Source organism: Chelonoidis abingdonii, chromosome 3 (genome assembly GCF_003597395.2).
Source record: "Chelonoidis abingdonii isolate Lonesome George chromosome 3, CheloAbing_2.0, whole genome shotgun sequence".
NCBI classification, from domain to species: Eukaryota; Metazoa; Chordata; order Testudines; family Testudinidae; genus Chelonoidis; species Chelonoidis abingdonii.
The window spans coordinates 41,218,320-41,238,599 of record NC_133771.1 but is presented as its reverse complement, the minus strand read 5'-3'; the positions used below and the strand labels follow the sequence as shown (position 1 = coordinate 41,238,599).

The 20,280-nt window shown below is 42.3% G+C and overlaps 1 protein-coding gene across 4 annotated transcripts in view; it reads right to left on the bottom strand.

The window, feature by feature from the left end:
- Positions 1–20,280, bottom strand: part of DLGAP2 (DLG associated protein 2) — a 698,632-nt gene that overhangs the window by 606,482 nt on the left and 71,870 nt on the right. The window lies entirely within an intron of this gene.

Below are 20,280 nucleotides of genomic sequence, written 5' to 3'. Positions count from 1 at the left end.
GTTGGGACCTGGAGTAGAGGGCGGGCCCAGGTCCCTCCCTCTCCACTCCCCTCCTCCAAGGACACTAGGGGAGTGATTAAGAACTGGTTCAGAGGCAAGCAATATCGCCCTGAACCTACCCCAGAGAAGAGAAAGCGCGAGACCCAGAGAACAGTACCGGCAATTTGCCACAAATGTAATAAAATAAGTTGGAAAAATCAAGGGAATAATTTAATGCATGTAATTATTGCAGTATGTTTTTGCTTACAAATTGGTTAAAATGCATCTCTCCTGTTTAAGGTCACTTTTTTAAAAGATTGAAAAAAAGGCTTTTTTCCTAGGGAATCTACTGAACCATGGCCAACATAGCCGCATATTAATTAGTTTCTTAATTTATCTGCATTTCCTAATACAATATGGAAAGAACTTTGTTTCTGGTTCCCTGAATACGTTTCTGTGCATGCTAAAACACTTCACTAATCATTGTACTACAAAGTTTAAAGTGATCTGTTTTGCAAAAAGCTCAAAACTGTCACAGAACACTTTAAATTATCTTAATTTGCAAACTTTTACAAGAAGAATTTACAAAAGTACAGCAAAACTCAAATGTCACTGTAAAGATTACAAGGGTTAGATGGCCTGGACCCATTTAAAAGCTAAACATGACCCTCAATCACTTCAGCTCTCTTTCCAAAGAGACTCTTAGAAACCTACTCCTTTCAAAATCAAGATTTTATTCCCCAGATCTCTCAGGCATTTAAATTTGAGTTTCTTCTCAGTTATGCCAGGTGTGATCCTAGTGTGTCTCAAGTGTGCTCTGGCCTGCCTGTGGTAAGACTGCAGCCAATTTAAGAAAGTACTTCAAAGGCTGTCACTTACACTTCATTTTCAAATGTCTTTTTACACTGAAGTCATCCTCTTGACATCTTTTGCTCAAGTCACAAATGGAAGGAATGCTGAGAGGCACTAGGAAGTGCAGCACACAGAAACATGCATCTCAAAGGAAGGTATTTTGGCATAAAAAGACATCATAAATGAGTTTCTAACTTTTGTTGCTAGACTGGAAAAACTGTGCTTTTGCAGCCCTAGAAAACTAAGACATTTATTTTGCAACCTCAAAAATTGCCACGAAATGGAACTCTTGTTCTCTGGACAGCTCTATTAAGAACGTGCATCCTAAACAGGGATGCTCTTAAGTACTTGCTTAAGTACTTCCCTGAATCAGGTACTTTGCATTTAATATAGTTGAGATATTATTTATTTAGTGCCCAAAAGTGCTAGGCATTTTAAAGATATATAAGACAAGGCTCTTTCCAAGCACCTTATAATCTAAATAGACAAGGAGTAGCATCAGATGGGATGTGAAAAAGCAAGTGAATTAGCAAATGGTGATGTTCGGCAGATGTCACGTTAATTCTATATTTTGTTTTCCTTTTCAATATGACCACTTCAAGAAGGGTACAAGGCTTGCTAGGGATTGCAGTATTTCCCTATCCTTAGAATGAAAACTAATCCTACTATTTCAAAAGCCACTATATGGCTACAGAAAATGGTAACTTTTTAAAATGATGGCCACAATCATCACTTGAGCATCAGTTATGCATTTCATCCCAAATGACTGGTATCAATATTAAGACTTCGAATCCAAAAGGGCACTGTTCAGGTGGATAAGCACTATTATCCTTATTTTATAAACCAAGTAACTGAGAAATGGAGTTAACTAATTTGCTCCTACACCAGCGAGCTTGGAACAGAATCTAGAGGCTGCCTTCTCTGGGGTGTTCTGACCCCACTGCACTGCTCCAGTGGTGCACAGAGATGAGAATGTGGATATACAGAATCACAGAAGTGTAGGACTATGTCATCAAGTCCAATTCCCTGACTGTGACAGGATTAATTATTATCTAGACCATCCCTGACAGATGTTTGTCTTACCTCTTCTTAAAAATTTCCACCATCCTCTTTATAAAAAACGTTTACATACTTGAAGACTGTTATATCTCTCCCACATACCCTAGTCTTCTCTTCTCCAGACTAAAGAAAACTATTTTTTTTATCTTTAATCATTGTTGTTGCTGTCCTCTAAACTCTCTCCAATTTGTCCACATTTTTCCCTGAAGTGTGGTACCCAGAAGTGGACATAGTACTCCCACTGAGGCCTTATCAGTGCTGAATAGAGTAGAAGAGGAGGTTACTCACCTTGTGCAGTAACTGACGTTCTTCGAGATGAGTGTCCCTGTGGGTGCTCCACTCTAGGTGTCGGTGCGCCCCTGTGCCTTTGATCGGAAATTTTTTACAGCAGTACTCCTACCAGCCACGCATGCTTAGAACCTGTCACTCACTCTGAGTATGTTACTAGAGAGCATGCGCGGCCGGTACCCTCAGTTCCTTCTCTACAACGGAGGCTACCCCAACTCCGAAGTAGAGGGGAGGAGGGTGGGTAGTGGAGCACCCACAGGGACACTCATCTCGAAGAACGTCAGTTACTGCACAAGGTGAGTAACCTCCTCTTCTTCTTCGAGAGATGTCCCTGTGGGTGCTCCACTCTAGGTGACTTCAAAGCAGTGTATCTCAAGGAGGTAGGGACTTCGGATCTGGCAGGAATGCCGTAGACAATACTGCCCTGCCTAATCGAGTGTCAGAGAGAGGGGCCTTGAGTAAGGGCATAGTGAGTAACGAATGTATGGTGGGAGGACCAGGTGGCCGCCCTACAAATGTCAGACAAGGGTACTTTGCGTAGGAAGGCTACAGATGTAGATACAGATCTAGTGGAATGTGTCCTGATCAATGCCGGAGGTGTAACGTTCTTTGATCTGATAACAGAGACGTATGCAATCAGAGATCCATTTCGAAAGCCTCTGAGTAGAGATAGCCACGCCCTTGGAACGGTCCGCGATAGAGACAAAGAGTCTAGGAGAGTTTCTGAAGGGTTTGTTCTGTCCAGATAAAAGGATAAGGCCCTACGCACATCAAGTGTGTGCATCGTGGCCTCGAAGGAGTTTGCATGTGGTTTCGGAAGAAAGTTGGTAATGTATTGGTTCATTGAGGTGAAAAAGAAGCATGAACTTTTGGAAGGAATTTTGGGTGTAAACGTAGAGTAACTTTGTCCTTGAAGAAGAGGGTATATGGTGGATCTGCCATAAGGGCTGCTATCTCGCCTGCCCGTCTGGCGGAGGTAATGGCCACCAAAAAGGCTGTTTTCATCGAGAGGTGCAAAAGGGAGCAGGTGGCTAAGGGCTCAAAGGGTTGGTGAGTTAAACAGGACAATACTAGGTGAAGATCCCATGGAGGGGTAGGTGGCTTAATGTCTGGATATAGGGTTTGGAGTCCTTCAGGAAACGTTTGGTGATGGGATGAGCGAAAACCGAGGTATTGTCAACTGTACGATGAAAGGTTTGTGATGGCAGCTAAGTGGACTCTAATGGAGCTGAATGACAGGCCGGATTGCTTAATGTCCAATAGAGATAAGAGTATGCAGGGGAAGAGGTGCAGAGGTAGGAGACAGTTGTTTGGCGTTGCACACCATTTTGTGAATCTTTCCCCACTTTTGGAGATGTAGGTGTACGGGTGGATTGCGTTCTGCTGTGTAGAAGTACCCTCTGGACTTGGTTGGAACAGTCTAGTTCTCGTTGGGAGAACCATGCAGGTACCAGCTTTGAGGTGAAGCATGGAGAGATTGGGTGAAGAAGCCGCCGTGCTGCTGTGATAGAAAGGTTGGGGATGAGGAGGCAGGGAGATCGGTGGTTGAATTGACATTCTGGTGAGAAATGGGAACCATGGTTGTCTCTCGGCATGAAGGTGCGATCAAGATTATCCTGGCACAATCCTTTCGTATCTTCGTGAGGATCCTGTTGAGCAATGGTATTGGGGAAAGCATATAAACGAAGGGCCGGTGCCAGGAGATCATGAATGCATCCCCTAGGGAGTGTTTGCCCAGTCCTGCCCTGGAGCAGAAATTGAGGCATTTCGTGTGTTCTTTGGGTTGCGAAGAGATCTATGGTTGGGTGACCCAAGTGCGAAATATGTGGAGAATGATTCTGTCGTCTATCTCCCATTCGTGCTCCGAAGGAAAACGTCTGCTTAGCTCGTCGGCAGTGGTGTTCATCACGCCTGGGATGTAAACAGCTGATATCTGGATGTGATTCGCAAGGCACCAATTCCAGAGTTTCATGGCCTCTGAACAAAGAGAGTGGGAACGAGCCCCTTGTCTGTTGACGTAGAACATGCAGGCAATGTTGTCTGTCATTATGCGTACATGCTGATTCTTGATTAGTGGGAGGAAAGCAACAGCAAGCATTCCGGATCGCGCGAAGTTCTAGAACGTTTATGTGCAGGGAGGTCTCGGAGTGAGACCATAGCCCGTGTACTGTGTGATGAGAGATATGGGCCCCCCAGCCCGGTGAGGGATGCGTCGGTTGTCATCATCACAGTTGGTGGAGTCTGGAGGAAGGGACTCCAGAACAGAGGTTGTCGGGGACTGTCCACCATATGAAAGAGTCCTTCACCCGGTAAGGTATGGTCAATGGTTTGTTTATTGAGTGCACATTTGGTTTGTAAACCGTGGCCAGCCAAGCTTGGAAGCACCTCATGTGGAGACGTGCATTCTGGACCACGAAAGTGCACGAGGCCATGTGCCCCAGTAGTTGGAGGCAGTCTCCGGCGGCGACCCGAAGGCTGCTGTGAAGCCTTGTAGCCAGCAGTTTATAGTATTGAAACGGTCGGGTGGAAGGGATGCCCTGTCCGGTTCTGGAGTCGAGGCTTGCTCCTATAAAGTCCAGGCGTTGGGTAGGACTTAATGTGGATTTGTTCTCGTTTATTTGCAGGCCAGGGATTGAAAGCACTCGATGGTGATTTTTGTGAAGCGGAGGGCCTCGGCGTGTGTGTTGGAGGCCTTGAGAAGGCAATCGTCCAGGTAAGAAATATTATAACCCCTTGTTTCCTGAGGTAGGCCGTGACCACCGCTAGAAGTTTGGAGAAAACTCAGGGGGCAGTGGAAAGGCCAAATGGTAGAACTCTGTATTGGTAATGCGCCGAGTCAAGGGTAAAACGGAGAAAACGTCTGTGGGCTGGGTGGATAGTGACATGAAAATAGGCATCTTGTAGGTCGAGGGCTGAAAACCAATCGCCCTGCTCCAGGGCTGGAATTATGGTGGTGAGAGTAACCATCTTGAACTTTTGTTTCTTGATGAAGTTGTCGAGTCTCCTGAGGTCGAGGATCGGTCGCCATCCTCTAGAGTTTTCTTCTGTGTTAGGAAATAAGGGGAGTAGAATCCTTTCCCCTTGTGGCATTCGGGCATAAGTTCGATCGCGCCCAGGTGAAGAAGATGTTGTACTTCTTGCTGGAGGTGTGGCTCGTGAGAGGTGTCCCTGAAGAGGGACTGAGGGGAGGAGGTAAGGAGACAAAGGGAATGGAATACCCCGTTGTGATGACCTCTAGAACCCACTTGTCGGTGGTAATATTCTGCCATTGGTGTAAAAATGGCTGTAGACAGTGTCCAAAGACAGTTGTGGGCAGTACCTGTGCTGGAGTAGGGGCGATGTTTACGAGACCCTCAACCAAAGGTTCAAATTTGCTTATTATTTTGAGGAAGTTGGGGCATCCCGGAAGAATTGGGGCGACATCGCTGCTATCTGGACCTCTGGCGTTGGTGTTGCTGCTGTTGATCCTGAGCTCTCGGGAAACGCTGGGTATATGAGGGGTAGTGCGGACGGTGGTAAGGTTGATATGTACTCTCGCCTTCTGTTTGTAGGGGTCTGGATACCTAAGGATCGCAGAGTTGCCCTTCAGTCTTTCATTGAGTGCAGCACCTCATTAGTGGTGGAAGCAAAGAGTTTATCACCATCAAAAGGGAGATCCTCTATGGTGCTCTGAACCTCGCGAGGAAAGAGAGAAGAGGAAAGCCAGGAACCTCGGCGCATGACGACTGCTGTAGCGGTGGATCTTGCTGAAGTATTGGCTCAATCCAGAGCTGCTCGAAGAGCCATGCGGGATATGATTTGGCCCTCGGAAACTAAATCTGTAAACTGTTGTTTCTTGTTGTCTGGGATGTGTTCAATAAAGTCCATGAACTTATTATAGTTTCTATGGTCGTACTTTGCCAGAAGTGCGGTATAATTGGCAATTCAAAATTGCAATGTTGAAGAGGCATATACTTTACGACCCAGCAGGTCTAGGCGTTTGCCCTCTTTGTTGGTTGGGGTATGGCGGAAATACTGTTGTTTGTTTCTCTGATTGGCTGCGTCCACTACCAAAGAGTTTGGCGTAGGATGTGAGAAAAGGAATTCAGACCCCTTGGAGGGAATGAAGTATTTCCGGTCCGCCTGTTTGCAGGTAGGCTGGCTTGTGGCTGGAGTCTGCCAGATGGATTTAGCAGGTTCCAGAAGGGCTGAGTTAATTGGTAATGCCAGTCTGGATGACGAAGATGGTTGCAGGATGTCTGTTAGCTCATGTTGTTGGTCAGGTACTTCTCCAAATTGATTCTGAGCTCATTGGCACCCTTTTGAAGAGATCTTGGAATTTGAAAAATCATCTGATGGCAGGGGAGGGGAAGGAAGTAACGCCTCCTCAGGTATTGGATCAGTTGGTACGTCAGGTATACTGGATCAGGAGCTGGAGTTAATTGATCCTGAGGATGGGAGGGTGCCGCCAAGTGCGTCATAGGATTTTGACGTTCGCGTCTAGTGTGAGTAGAGTAGGACGTGCTGCCGAGGGAAAGATGCCACGAGCCCAATACTGCCATGGTGGTGATGGAAAGGCATAGGAGGTGCCATCCAGGGGTTAACACCCCAGGAGGTGGGGATCTTGAGGTTGGTGTGGGACAGTTTTCCTGTGTCCGCGGGGACAGGACTCTGAGGGTAGAATTCAGATTGCACTGGCACAGCAGCCTGTAGTTCAGACTCCTCCTCACTGGAGGAAGGCTGTTTGGACCCCGAGTCATTTGTTATAGAAAGCCATCCCCAAGAAAGGGCGATTGCAGTGTAGGTGACACTAGGAGGTCACTTGAATGGTAAATTGCAACGGTGGGGCAGTCGTAGGCGAAGGCACATAGAGATCCTGTGAGGAAACCCAGGCTGGCACCGGAGTTTTTTGTCTTGGCTCCGTGCCAAGTAGCGGGAGTAATGCCGGTGCCGCAGGCGGTGCCGTGCTATTAATAGCAGGCTGCGTGCTTCCGCCGCGGTGCCTTCGTTGTCGGTGCCGCATTCATCATACGGTGCCGATAGGTGCCACAATCGAGGCAGGCAACTGAAAGCCTGTCGCCTCAGCACCAGAGCCTCGCGCTGCCGCCAAAAGCACAGGCGGGTTTAGCACGGTACTGGAGGAGCCCGGCTCGTCAAAAGTACTCAGGCGGGGAAACGCTGGTAAGGAAACTGACGAGCTGACAGGAGAAGGTTTGTCAGTGAAGCTTTGTTTTGATTGTGAGTGCTCTCTTTTAGCTGTCTTCTTCAGTTTTTTTTGAAGGGTTAGAGCTGTGTCTGAGAGAGCAGAGTCCGCGCCAGGGTCTGAGGCGGACTGCAGGGATTTTTGAGTAAAAGGAGTTTTAGCTTTAACTCTCTGTCCTTCCTAGCTCTAGAGCTTAACTTGGTGCAGTGAGAGCATTTTGGGGAATATGAGTCTCCCCCAAGCATTTTATACACTTGGAGTGTCCATCAGAAAGAGGGATAGCCGTCCTTACAAGAGGAGCAGCGCTTAAAGCCTGTGGAGCCAGGCATATTTGAAGCGGCTGACAGGACGCGAGAATTTTTTTTTTTTTTAAATAGTAGGAAGAAAGGTAGGTAACACTAACTAACAGCTAAGAAACAGGGAAAAAAAACTGTCTAACTACAGGTATTTTAAGAATGGAAGGAAATATAAAGGAGTCTGCTGAGCTCCATCTCAAGCCAGGGGCGGTAGAGAAGGAACTGAGGGTACCGGCCGTGTATGCTCTCTAGTAATATACTCAGAGTGAGTGACAGGTTCTAAGCATGCGTGGCCAGTAGGAGTACTGCTGTAAAAAATCTCCGATCAAAGGCGCAGGGGCACACCGACACCTAGAGTGGAGCACCCACAGGGACATCTCTCGGAGAAGAAGAAGAAGAATCACTTCTTGTATCTTTATTACAACACTCCTGCTAATACATCCCAGAACGATGTTCACTTTTTTGCAACAGCATTACATTGATGACTCATAGTTAGTTTGTGATCCACTATAACCTCCAGCTCCTTTTCTGCAATACTCCTTCCTAAGCAGTCATTTCCCATTTTGTATGTGTGCAACTGATTATTCCTTCCTAAGTGCAGTATTTTGCATTTGTCCTTATTGACTTTCATCCTGTTTATTTCAAACCATTTCTCCAGTTTGTCAAGATTATTTTAAATTCTAATCCAGTCCCCCAAAGAGCTTGCAAATCTCCCTGCTTGGTATCATTCATAAACTTGTCTGGGTTTGTTCATCTAGACTCCTTAATTACTTGAATTGATTCCCAGAGTCACTGTCTGTTCTAACTTTGTCTTTGTACACAATGTTTGTCAGTTGCATAATACAAGGCACTACAAGGTAAGAATAAAAGCACCTTTCATATAAAGCAATCAAGATGTATTTTTAAAATCCAAAGTACAAACAAATGTGAATCAGAACAGGACTAAAAAAAGAAAGATATTAGATTGGATTACATCTATTAACCAGAATTATAAATTATAAATCCCAACCAGGACTATTTTTTTTAGCACACAATCCACATTTTAGCTTTCGTTCAGAAATAGTAGCTGGGTCCAGACAGCTCATAAGGAAGTAGATCAGAACCAGTGATATAGAGTCTGGCTTGTGACTTAGTCTCCACTTTTGTGGCCCCAGTTGGAGTTGTATAAGAATAAGGCTCATGAAAAGCCTTACATCCCTTACTAGGCAAAAGAAACGTCTAGTGCTGTGAACATCTTATAAAATCTCCTCAAGGAAGTGTCCAGCCCTTTACAAACTAAAAACCAGTCAACTGTATGAATTTAATTTGACCCCATATATCTGGTTTATCACAGATACAATTTGACACTCTTCCCCAATGCTTACTGAACATTTAACAATATAGGCTCTACTTTCATTCAACTTTTTTGGAGTAAACTTTAATCAGAGAAGATTGTGGTATTCTTTAGTGGTTAGGACAAAATGAAATCTTTAAGAAATCTTGATGGTTTGTCATGTAGGATGGGACTGCTTTCTTAGAATATAACAAAAGGGGGTGTTCATTATCAGTCTAAAAATACCTTTACTTGAGAGCATAACACAGAATGCAGAGCTGAGCCCATCAGACATCTGACCTAAATTGCACCCTGCTTTATAAGGCATTATCCAATTTCAGAGTGATTTAATATTTCCCAGAGTCAGTAAAATTTCTTTATAGCTGCAGTTACTCACTTCAGTCTATTGTGAGTGAGTTAAAATAAGAGTAATACCATTGTGCACAAGTTGGAGCCCACGCAGAACTTCTTCAGGGAGATCATAGGACAAGTCATTGCTAGAGTCTAACTGAGTGGTTATCAAAGTGAGCTCTATAGCCCTCATATTACTCTGAAAGTACTTTCTGAAATCTGGAAAGTAATTAGGAAGTGGTAGCACTACAAGATGATTATAAAAGCAGCAGAGAATCCTGTGGCACCTTATAGACTAACAGACGTTTTGGTGCGTGAGCTTTCGTGGGTGAATACCCACTTCGTCAGACGCAGGTGACGCTCCTGCGTCTGATGAAGTGGGTATTCACCCACGAAAGCTCATGCACCAAAACATCTGTTAGTCGATAAGGTGCCACAGGATTCTCTGCTGCTTTTACAGATCCAGACTAACACGGCTACCCCTCTGATATAAGATGATTATAGTCCCAGATAGAGCGAACTCTGCTGTAATCCAACCATAAGAGATCTCGTTTGTGACAAAAAAGATCAATCGAGTCAGTGTTAACAGAAAATGCATGAGTTGGAATAAATGAGGAATAGCACTGAAAGCCTGTGTTTTTTAGATGTGCCTTCCATAAATAAGGTTCATTTATTCAAGACAGCAGTACTAAGACCACTGCAGAGTGATCAGTCAGAAGCACAGAATAATTCCGAGTACTATCCTGATAATAGCCATGTTTCAAATTCACCCAGATGAAAAATAGCAGGAGAAGGAAGAAAGCACCATACAGAATAAGACCCCCAAACGGTTCCTGGAATATCCTTCACTGTATGTCTACAAAGACCAATAAGCCAAAAAAAGAGGTCAAACTGCTGTCCCATCCAACTGCAAGATTCAAAAGGCTCGATTCTGTGCATTGACTTCCACTAGGTATAAGGGAAACTTTTAGAAGCCAATTATATCTCCCTCATTCTGTGCCAGTCCAGCTCAGGTAGCAGTTAGTGAGTGCATCTTAGTAGCTGCTCTAACTTATGCCACTGGCATGAGGTCCTAATTGACCTTACACTTGTTAAGAACCAATAAAGCAGAGCATCTTTCAGCATGCTCCTATACCACCATCTCTCTCCTCTCTGAAGGAAGGGGGGTTGTTGCCAGGGTTTATGCCTGCAGAGAGTTTCCCTTCACAAGAGCATTCTCTGCTCTCTATTTACAGACAGTATCCAGCCCCTTTGCACTAATTGCCCTGGAGAATCTGGCTCAAAGTCAACAAGACACTGGTGAAGCTAGCAAAAATCCACCAGATGCTCTGTACAATTTGGAAACACTTATATGAATGTAAGAATCCTCACAAAGATTGCTAGCCCTTGCAAAAACATCCCAGAGCTTTGACATGTCCTTGAAACCAGTAGGGTTGCTTTGTTTTTTGGTAAAACACCTGTACCTTTGACTTCCATGTTTTGCCTTCTTTCCCTGTTCAGATACTCCATTTTAGGCACACAAAAATGAATAGGTGTTCTATGGTAAGTATATAGAGGAAAGTGGCACAAAGCAGCACTTACTTTACTTTTATGGGTTGCCCATCTAAATGATTTTTTTGTTTGGGATCTGTGCCCCAGTGAAACTATCTTACCACATTTCCAGCAAGCACATTAACAACTACAGGCACCAGTGTTGGTGGAATACATTCTATGAGCATCAAAAGAGTGTTTGTCGAAGACAAAATTCCTAACCAGGAAAATCAAAATAGCTGCTTATCTTATACCACTGCACCACACAGTCATAGTTAATTACAAGCCCCACTACAGTAGCTTAGAATTTAGTTAATACATAATTTAAAAATGAACTGATGGGATAATGTATTTAATTTTATCCACAGTTTAAATTTGAGGTGGATTAATACAAGTTTGGAATTGAATACAACATGAAAAGATAAATGAATCTGGAGGTGAGTTTTACAGTATACATGCTAGGAGGAAAATGCTCCCTGCATTTACCTTAGCATCACTTTAAAGAATTAACATGAGTTTATAAAGTTATTGAAAACCAGTTGCTTATGTCTGAAACATTTTCAGTATGATATTTAATATATCTGTCACAAATCAGCATCTTAACCAGAATGGGAAATGCACTTTATCAACTAAAGTGGAACACTAGTCATGTCAACAGCTGTTTCAGGGGACACCTTCTGTAGCCTTGTCTTCACTGCTAAGGACAGGTATGATTTTACCCCAAGGTAACTCATACTCGTGCACTACAGACAGAGTAATGGCAAAGCACTTCAGTTTTACCTCAAGGTAAACTCACCGAGATCAAAACTCAGGTGGGCATATAGTTTTCCTTTCAGTAAAACTAAAATGCCTCATCATTACTACTGTGTATTTACCCCAGAACAGTTCACATGTGCCAGTTTACCTGAGGTAAACAGTAGAACTGTCAATCAATTAAAAAAAATAATCGTGATTAATTGCACTGTTAAAAAATAATAGAATACCATTTATTTAAATATTTTTCGATGTTTTCTACATTTTAAAATATATTGATTTCAATTACAACACAGACCACAAAGTATACATTGCTCGCATTATATTTATTTTTTATTACAAATATTTGTGCTGTAAAAAACAAAAGAAATAGTATTTTTCAATTCACCTCATACAAGTACAGTAGTGCAAACTCTTTGGCATGAAAGCTGAACTTAAAAAATGCTGCCCACTTCTTGTTTACAATGTCACCTGAAAGTGAAAACAGATGTTTATATGGCATTCTTGTAGCTGGCATCACAAGATATTTATGTGCCAGATACACTAAAAATTCATATCTTCATCTTCAACCACCATTCCAAAGGACACGCATCTATGCTGATAACAGGTTCTGTTCGATAATGATCTAAAGCAGTGCAGACCAATCCATGTTCACTTTCATCATCTGAGTTAAATGCCACCAGCAGAAGGCTGATTTTCTTTTTTGATGGCTCAGGTTCTGTAGTTTCCACATCGGCCTGCTGCTCTTTTAAGACATCTGAAAGCAAGCTCCACACCTCATCCCTCTCAGATTTTGGAAGGCACTTCAGATTCTTAAACCTTGGGTCGAGTGCTGTAGCTATTTTTAGAAATCTCACATTGGTACCTTCTTCGAGTTTTGTCAAATCTGCAGTGAAAGTTTTCTTAAAATGAACAACATATGCTGGGTCATCATCTGAGACTCCTATAACATGAAATAAATGGCAGAATGTGGGTAAAACAGAGCAGGAGACATATTATACTCCCCAAAGGAGTTCAGTCAAAATTTAATTAACACATTATTTTTTTAATGAGCATCACCAGCATGGAAGCATGTCCTCTGCAATGCCAGCTACAAAAGTGCTATGTGAATGCCTGTTCTCACTTTCAGGTGACATTGTAAACAAGAAGTGGGCAGCATTATCTCCCATGAATGTTTTCTTATTTGTCTTAGCGACTGGCTGAACAAGAAGTAAGACTGAACGGACTAGTAGGCTCTAAATTTTTACATTGTTTTGGTTTTGAGTGAAGTTATGTAACAAAAAAACCCCTACATTTGTAAATTGCACTTTCATGATAAAGAGATCGCATTATGGTATTTGTATGAGGTGAACTGAAAAATATGATTTCCTTTATCATTTTTACAGTGCAAATATTTGCAATGAAAATAATAATATAGTGATCACTGTACACTTTGTATTTTGTGTTGTAATTTAAATCAATATATTTGAAAATGTAGAAAAACATCCACAACATTTAATAAATTTCAGCTTGTAGTCTATTGTTTAACAGTGCGATGAAAACTGCAATTAATAGCAATTAATTTTTTGAGTTAAATGCATGAGTTAACTGTGATTAATCGACAGCCCTAGTAAACACGCACTTTTTTTTTTTTTTTTTTTTACAGTGAAGACAAAGCATAAGACATCAGAGATGAATAAAAGCAACTAAGCAGTTTCACCTGACTGACAGTTGGGCACAAAGTAGTTATTGGTGTGCAGACAGCACTTCAAACACAGATGTATTTAAGCAGAGAGACATAGATTATATCAAATCCGTGATGTGCACACAGGCACCCTGCAAAAGAAACTTACTCTTATGAAGTAGATTCATTTGATTCAAATATTCAGATTTGATAGTGAGCTTACCATGAAGCATGCACATTACCATTTTCATGTCCTCGATCCCAACTCTCTCTTTGCTTTTAGAGCAGTACTAGGATTTGGTGCTCTTCTTCCCATCTGAACAATTGCAGCAAATATGATCAATTGTGGATGTTGCCACCTTTTGGGGGGCGAGGAGAGGGGCAGGAACACCTTAAGTGGGGTGAAACCCCTCTCCCTTTCTTTATGGAATGTGGAAAATTATCCCAATACTCAAGGGAAAGGATCCCCAAAACTTTTTGTTGCCACATGGAGTTGCAGGGCAGAGGGCCAATAAAAGACATATGAACAACTTAAATCTCATTTAATAGGGTCAAACTAGATTTTCAGCAGGATTTAACTGAAGCATACTGTCACAGTTCCCAAGGTAACTGCACCTCTGACCTCTTCATGGCCTCCTTGAGGGAACTCCATGATGCTCTCCCGCTAGACCTAGGCTACAGACTTTTGCAATTCATTTTGATTATCTTAGCAGATCTAATTTTAGACCTGTCCTCTCATGGGCAATGATAGGGTTAACTAGTGACTAGCCGTCTCTCATAGAGTTCTATTTATTCAGAACAAAGGCATTGCAGTGAAATCTTATCTTAAAAGCAATAAACAGCTTATATTCACATCTTTCTTTACTAGGCAGTCACCCATCTTCCACATGGAGACCCTAACAGATTAAAGAACTTCAGGCCGTTTCCACAGGGCCTGCCTCTCTTGGTCACAGTTTCGCGTCAGTTCTTGAATTGCGAGAGATTGGTCTTGTGAGATTTATGGCAATTTCCTGCAAAATTTTTGGCACATCTTATTGAATTAAGTATATTTGCATTATATTAAATGCAAACATTACGTATTATTTTGGACCTGAATGATCAAAGAACTATATTAAACAATGTGGCAGAGAAGAATGAACTTTTGGCACAATGTGTGTTCAGTGGACTTCCTGGGAAATACCTAGGAGGAATATGTATGCAAACTGCTCCCTCTCCCCTACCCCCCGTCACCTATGCAAAAGTCCAGCCCCTTGAAGCTATTTTCTGAGGAGGGGGTGATTGTCTGTCGATTACCTGTTCCTCAGGTCCCAAGATCAAAGGTTTAAACTGCATAAAGGAGTGGTTCACAGAGGCTTAGGAGTGCTTGTTCTGAGCTAATAGCTGGTATGATCTTGTAACCACAGAAAAACCCCTTGGTAGGATTTGAAAGACTGATTCCTACTGCCCTTGTTGGAACTGAGGGGGTGATCTTTGGTCAGCTTATTAGCACGTGTACATTCGTCTATTGTTTTTAATATGTTTTCTCTGTAATGCTTTCACTTTAAGTATAAATGTGGTTGTCTAGAAAGGGCTGTGTGGTAACTGTGGGCAATTATGCTGTTTATAGCCTCTGAGGAGAAGGCAAAGCAGTCCTGCTTAGGCAGTCTATCTTGCTGGGGAGCTCACAGTGTAGGCTAGGAACTATGAAGCATGGAAAAACCCAAGGTAGGAGGGAAGGAGATATAGATCTCTGCCCAAGAAAGATAACAGATGAGGAGCTGGTGGCCTAGAGTGGTTGCCCTTGCTGGACCATGGAGGGCGAATACAGGTATAGTTGCCCAGAATTGTGGTAGACCTCTCTTCCTGGACCAGGGCAGTCTTCATACTATTTCAGTTTCTTTGACTGCCAACCCTCTTGAAACAGGCCAAACCAGTATATGCTGTTTCCCCAGGAGCCAAAACTGCCATACATTTGTTACTCATATTAGTCCTTTGCATTAATTAATATCACATTGGATTGTATGCGATATCATTGTATGGGAAGTTATGAAATTTAGCTTTATATGTGTTAATGAAAAATGTTGTGAATTTGAAAGCATCCACAAGCAACCTTTAAGGCACAACAGTAAAAAGGTCAAACAGTGTTAATGGCTTATTGAGGAAATGCACACAAGCACAAAGATTACTCCAGGAACTGCATACAAAAGAAACCTCTCAGAGATAGAACTACACAACGGGAACTGTGAGACCCAGGTCACAGAGCTTTCCAACTTTCCGGCAAGTGAGAAGATATAAGAGGGGGAAATGGTATCAAGAGGGTACCTCACTCTCCCTACAACACACCTGAAAATACCTGAGAAACAAAGACTGAACTGGGGGAAGTGATTGTCCCAGGCTAAAAGGATTTTTAGCCTGTGCACGAAAACCTGGGAAACCCAAGCTGCAAAGCAAAGGCAGCTTGTGTCTTAAGACTCTGCCAGCCTATTTATCACTCAGGAAGGTAATTTGCTAATTCATATCCTACCTATCTAGTATGTAAAGCTAAATTTGCAGGTTTGTTTTTTTACTAGGTAATCTGCTTTGATCTGTTTGCTATCAATTATACAGGGAGTCCCTAGTATATGTCTGGGTTGCATTCGTGAAAAGGGCGATGGATACTGAAACAACTGATACCAGGGAATTTTTCCCCATAAGAAATAATGGAATAAGAGGGAGATGCATTCACAGTGTTGCCACACTCACCTATGACAATGCTCTTTTCACCTAAACAATGTGCCTTTTTACAATGAGAGGTTATATAGTACACATTTTACACATAAAACTTTGACTAAAATAATGCAGAACCATACGAACACTGTTCAAACACATAGAACATTTTAATACAGTAAAATAAAAACAGTGTCAATTACACTTAACTTAGGTAGGAGTGGTGGCTGGGTTTTCTTGGGCTGGCTTTTCGGTTTCAGAAGTCCTAAAACGGATTTTATCAATGTCTGCTCTCCTGCATGAATCTTTGAACGACAGATCTCCCTGTAGCAAGCCACTGCATATTGAGAACCCTAGAGACTTTCGCAGACCATTCTCGAAAAGGATCACCGGTCTATATGATTTCCGTTATATCATCCAGCAATCCAAAGAAACAGGACAGATTCTTTGTTGTCAGACTCCTGGCTTGTTGCCCTATGTCATCTTCATCATTGTCCTTGCTTTCTTTCGATATCCGTTCTTGGTCCAGCTCACTCAGTTCCTCATTTGTCAATTGCTCAATGTAAGACTCCAACAACTCCTCTACTCATCCTTCTCTACCACCTTGAAGCCGACATCCTTTGCCAACTTGATGATTTCTTGATGGAGAGCAGGAATGACATCAAATCTCACAAAGCTGTGAACAGCATGTGGCCATGCATGGTGCCAAACGCGGTTCATACATTGTGAAATGACCTCTTCTCATGATGCTTCAATGATTTCCATGCCGTTCAAGATGTTGTAGGACTTCCAAAACTCTTTTATGCTGGGCTTTTACTTGACCTGCCGTCTCCTTAATCAGCATGGAGAACATCCTCCGTAGGTAATAAGCCTTGAATGTGGCCATTACACCCTGGTCCATAGGCTGCACCAACGATGTGGTGCTTGGGTGGCAAAAATAGGACCTTGATATTCAGGCAGAGGGCTTCATACTCCAGTTTGTGGCCAAGTGCATTATCCAACAGAAGGAGAATCTTAAAGGCCAAATTTTCCTTCTGACAGTAAGCCTTAAATTCAGAGACAGCATGGTCTACAAATGACTCATGGAAAATATTGTGTGTTATCCAGTCCTTTCTTTTCGACTTCCAAATTATGGGGAGACGAGATTTGACGTCTCCTCATTGCTCTTGGATTTTCACTGTGGTAGGCAAGCAAGGGTTTCAACTTGTACTCACCTTCTGCATTTCCCCCAAGCAAAAGGGTTAAGCAGTCTTTTGAGGCTTTGAATCCAGGAGCTGTCTTCTCGTCATGAGAAATATAAGTCCTTGTTGGCATCTTCTTACAGTAAAGGCCCATCTCGTCGACATTACAAATTTGTTTTGGAGAGTAGCCACTTTCTGAAACAATTTTCTTTAGCTGTGCAGGAAACATTTCAGCCGCTTCTCCTGTGAGTTTTATATTATGTAGGTTAGCACACTTCTAGAATCTGTGGAACCACCCATGTCCAGCACTGAAGGTCTCCTTTTCCACTGTTGAGCTCTCTCCCTCTCTTTCCTTTAAATCATTATACAGGCTTTTGGCCTTCTCCTAAATCAAGCTTAAACTCACAGGCATTTTCTTTTGATGCTGGTCATCAATCCAATCAGCCAGAAAACATTCCATCTTCTCCATTGTACTGCTTCTCTATTTTGTTATCTTCATCTATGACAATTTCATTGCACTTCAAGCGCTTTCATGAATTCGATCAGCACTCTTAAAAATCCTGTGCGTACTGTCATAACAGGCAAACAGAGAATACAAGCAACGTAGGCTGCACACTCACCTCTTTCAATACACTTTATAACATCTATTTTCACTTCCAGTGTTAAACTTTTACATTGCCTCGTAGAAACTCTTAATACTTTGAACACGTTTTCCACTCATGATGGGTATTACTGTACAGTACTGTACTCAGAGCCTATCCCGTCTCTTCTCTCCTAGTTCCGCCCCCTCCTCCAAGCGCGTCCCATCCCTGCTCCTCCCCTCCCTCACAACGCCTCCTGCATGCCACTGACCAGCTGATCACAGCAGGCAGGAGGCACTGGGCAGGAGGGAGAGGAGTTGATCAGCAGCCCTGTGGGCTGCTGGCAGACAGGAGGTGCTGGCTGCTGGTGGGTGCTAAGCACCCACAGAAAAGCAACACAAAAAGTGAAGCAAGTTGCAAATGACGGATATGCGGATGGGGACCGACATGAATCAGAACACGTTCCCCTATTGACGAGCGACGGACACGTGAAACGATGGATAAGGGGGAGATGTATACCAGGGACCTCCTGTAATCACTTAAAATCTATATCCTTTTGTAGTTAATAAACTTATTTTATGTTTTAATCCAAACCAGTGTGTGTCTGATTAAGGTGTCTGGTCCTCTTCACATTGAGGGAGAGGCGGACCAGGTATTAAACCCATATACTGGCCAGATTTGAGCAGGGCAGGAAGGTACAGCTCTGGGGTCCTAGGCTGGGAGGCTGGTGGTTAGAGAGCCTGTATGTGACTGTAGCTGGGTGTGTTCCTACCTGGGTGTGAATGCTGGTGAAGGTGCAAGCTTGGAGGGCTTTACAACTTGTAACAGCAGCACATTGTGAAAGGGAGACCAGGCTGGTGGGTCAGAGGGTTCAGTGGTATGCCAGTTCCAGGTGGCACCTCGGGGGGAACCCATCACACATAGCATCTGTCACATTTCAATATTATAGTGTGTAATAGTGTGAATATTCCGTGCTTCCAAAACATCACATCTGTCACAGGCCTCATGCTGGCCCTCTGCAAAAGGCTGAATTTTAATCTGTGCAGCTGTGAGTGTCAACAGGTTATGGGCACGGTAACCATCTCAATACAACAGAATAAATAATCTATTAGATTCTATGTGCTTTAACAATAACTAACTGTATTTATGGTTAGAAAATGTTTAGTACAAACTAACAGCAGAAAGCTAAAAACTGGATGAAATGCAACACTGAAACTGTAACACAAAGACAAATGAAAGTGTGATTTTAGAAGCCATTCTATATCTGTAGTAAATTCATTCCAAAATAAGATGTGCTATTCTGAGTTTATGTTTAACTAGGTGAGAATCTAAAACAAAGAGCCCATAAAAGGTTAAAATTGAATCTAGGTCAGCAAAACAATATTAGTTAGGGAATTTATATTGGAAAAAACTTTGAGTGCAGGAGATGATTTTCAAGGCTATTAACACTCCCTTACATTCATCCATATGAAGAAGATTAAAAAAGAATGTATGTATATTGCAAGGTTTGGACAACGGTGATCTTTGTAATTCATCCTTAATTACACCTTTTATTGTGTTAGTTTACGTATATTAGCATATATCTTCCCCTTTGTAGGGACATATCCCATCACACAACAGGACTAGCCTAAGAATGGAATTTAAGACTTTGCTGGCAACTTAATTAGTTTTAATGCTGCAAGTGTAAGTAGCTTGCCAGCATTAATGGTCAAAACTTTGTTTACAAAACAGATCAAGAAGTGAGAGCCATCAAAACAAATGACCTCAACTGCTCAAGGTTAGGGAACCTGGAATGTAAAGTTCGAAGCAGGAGTCTGCAAAAGATGGTGATAATAGTTGGTATATTTCCTTTTGCATGTTGAGTTCCTTTCCAGGAAATTCCTGTATTATCAAGCTCATTCCCACAAAATCATTAATGATATTCAAGATATTTTTAAGATGTAAGTATTTGTTGAAATAGTTTATTCAAATTTTTCTGTGGGGGTGTTCATATGCTGATCATTTGATATTTGTGGTATGTGATTAGTCACCAAAGTCGCATGAGATTGTTTCTGCTCTTTGAATGGATGAGTTAAACTGAAATGATCATAACGAATAATTCACCTCTGGTGTGATTTCTTTAGATGAATCACTCTTGTAAATTTCAAGATTCATTTACACTTTCACCAGTACACTGTGGCCATATGAAAAAATGACCACACAAATAGGGAACAAATACACTTCAATACATGAACCACTTCTGTATTATTCAAACACAAAACTATAATTACAGTCAAGCTCTGTGGTTAATATTCCATACAACTATATGAATAACCCAAAATTTTATTTGCAGGTCCTACCTCTTTCCTGTCACAGCGTTAAAAGAAACTAAAATATTTTTTTAAAAGTTCATTGTTGTCAAGGGAGTCAGAATTCCAGTAACAAATTGGTCCTTTTAATGTATTCAGAACTAAATAAAATCAAACTCCAAAAGGACTCTACAAATGGCATGAGGCCTGGACTTTTTATTTAGCTTCGACTTCTGGATATGCAAAAAAACCCCTACAAAAATAATCAATAAATATAGTT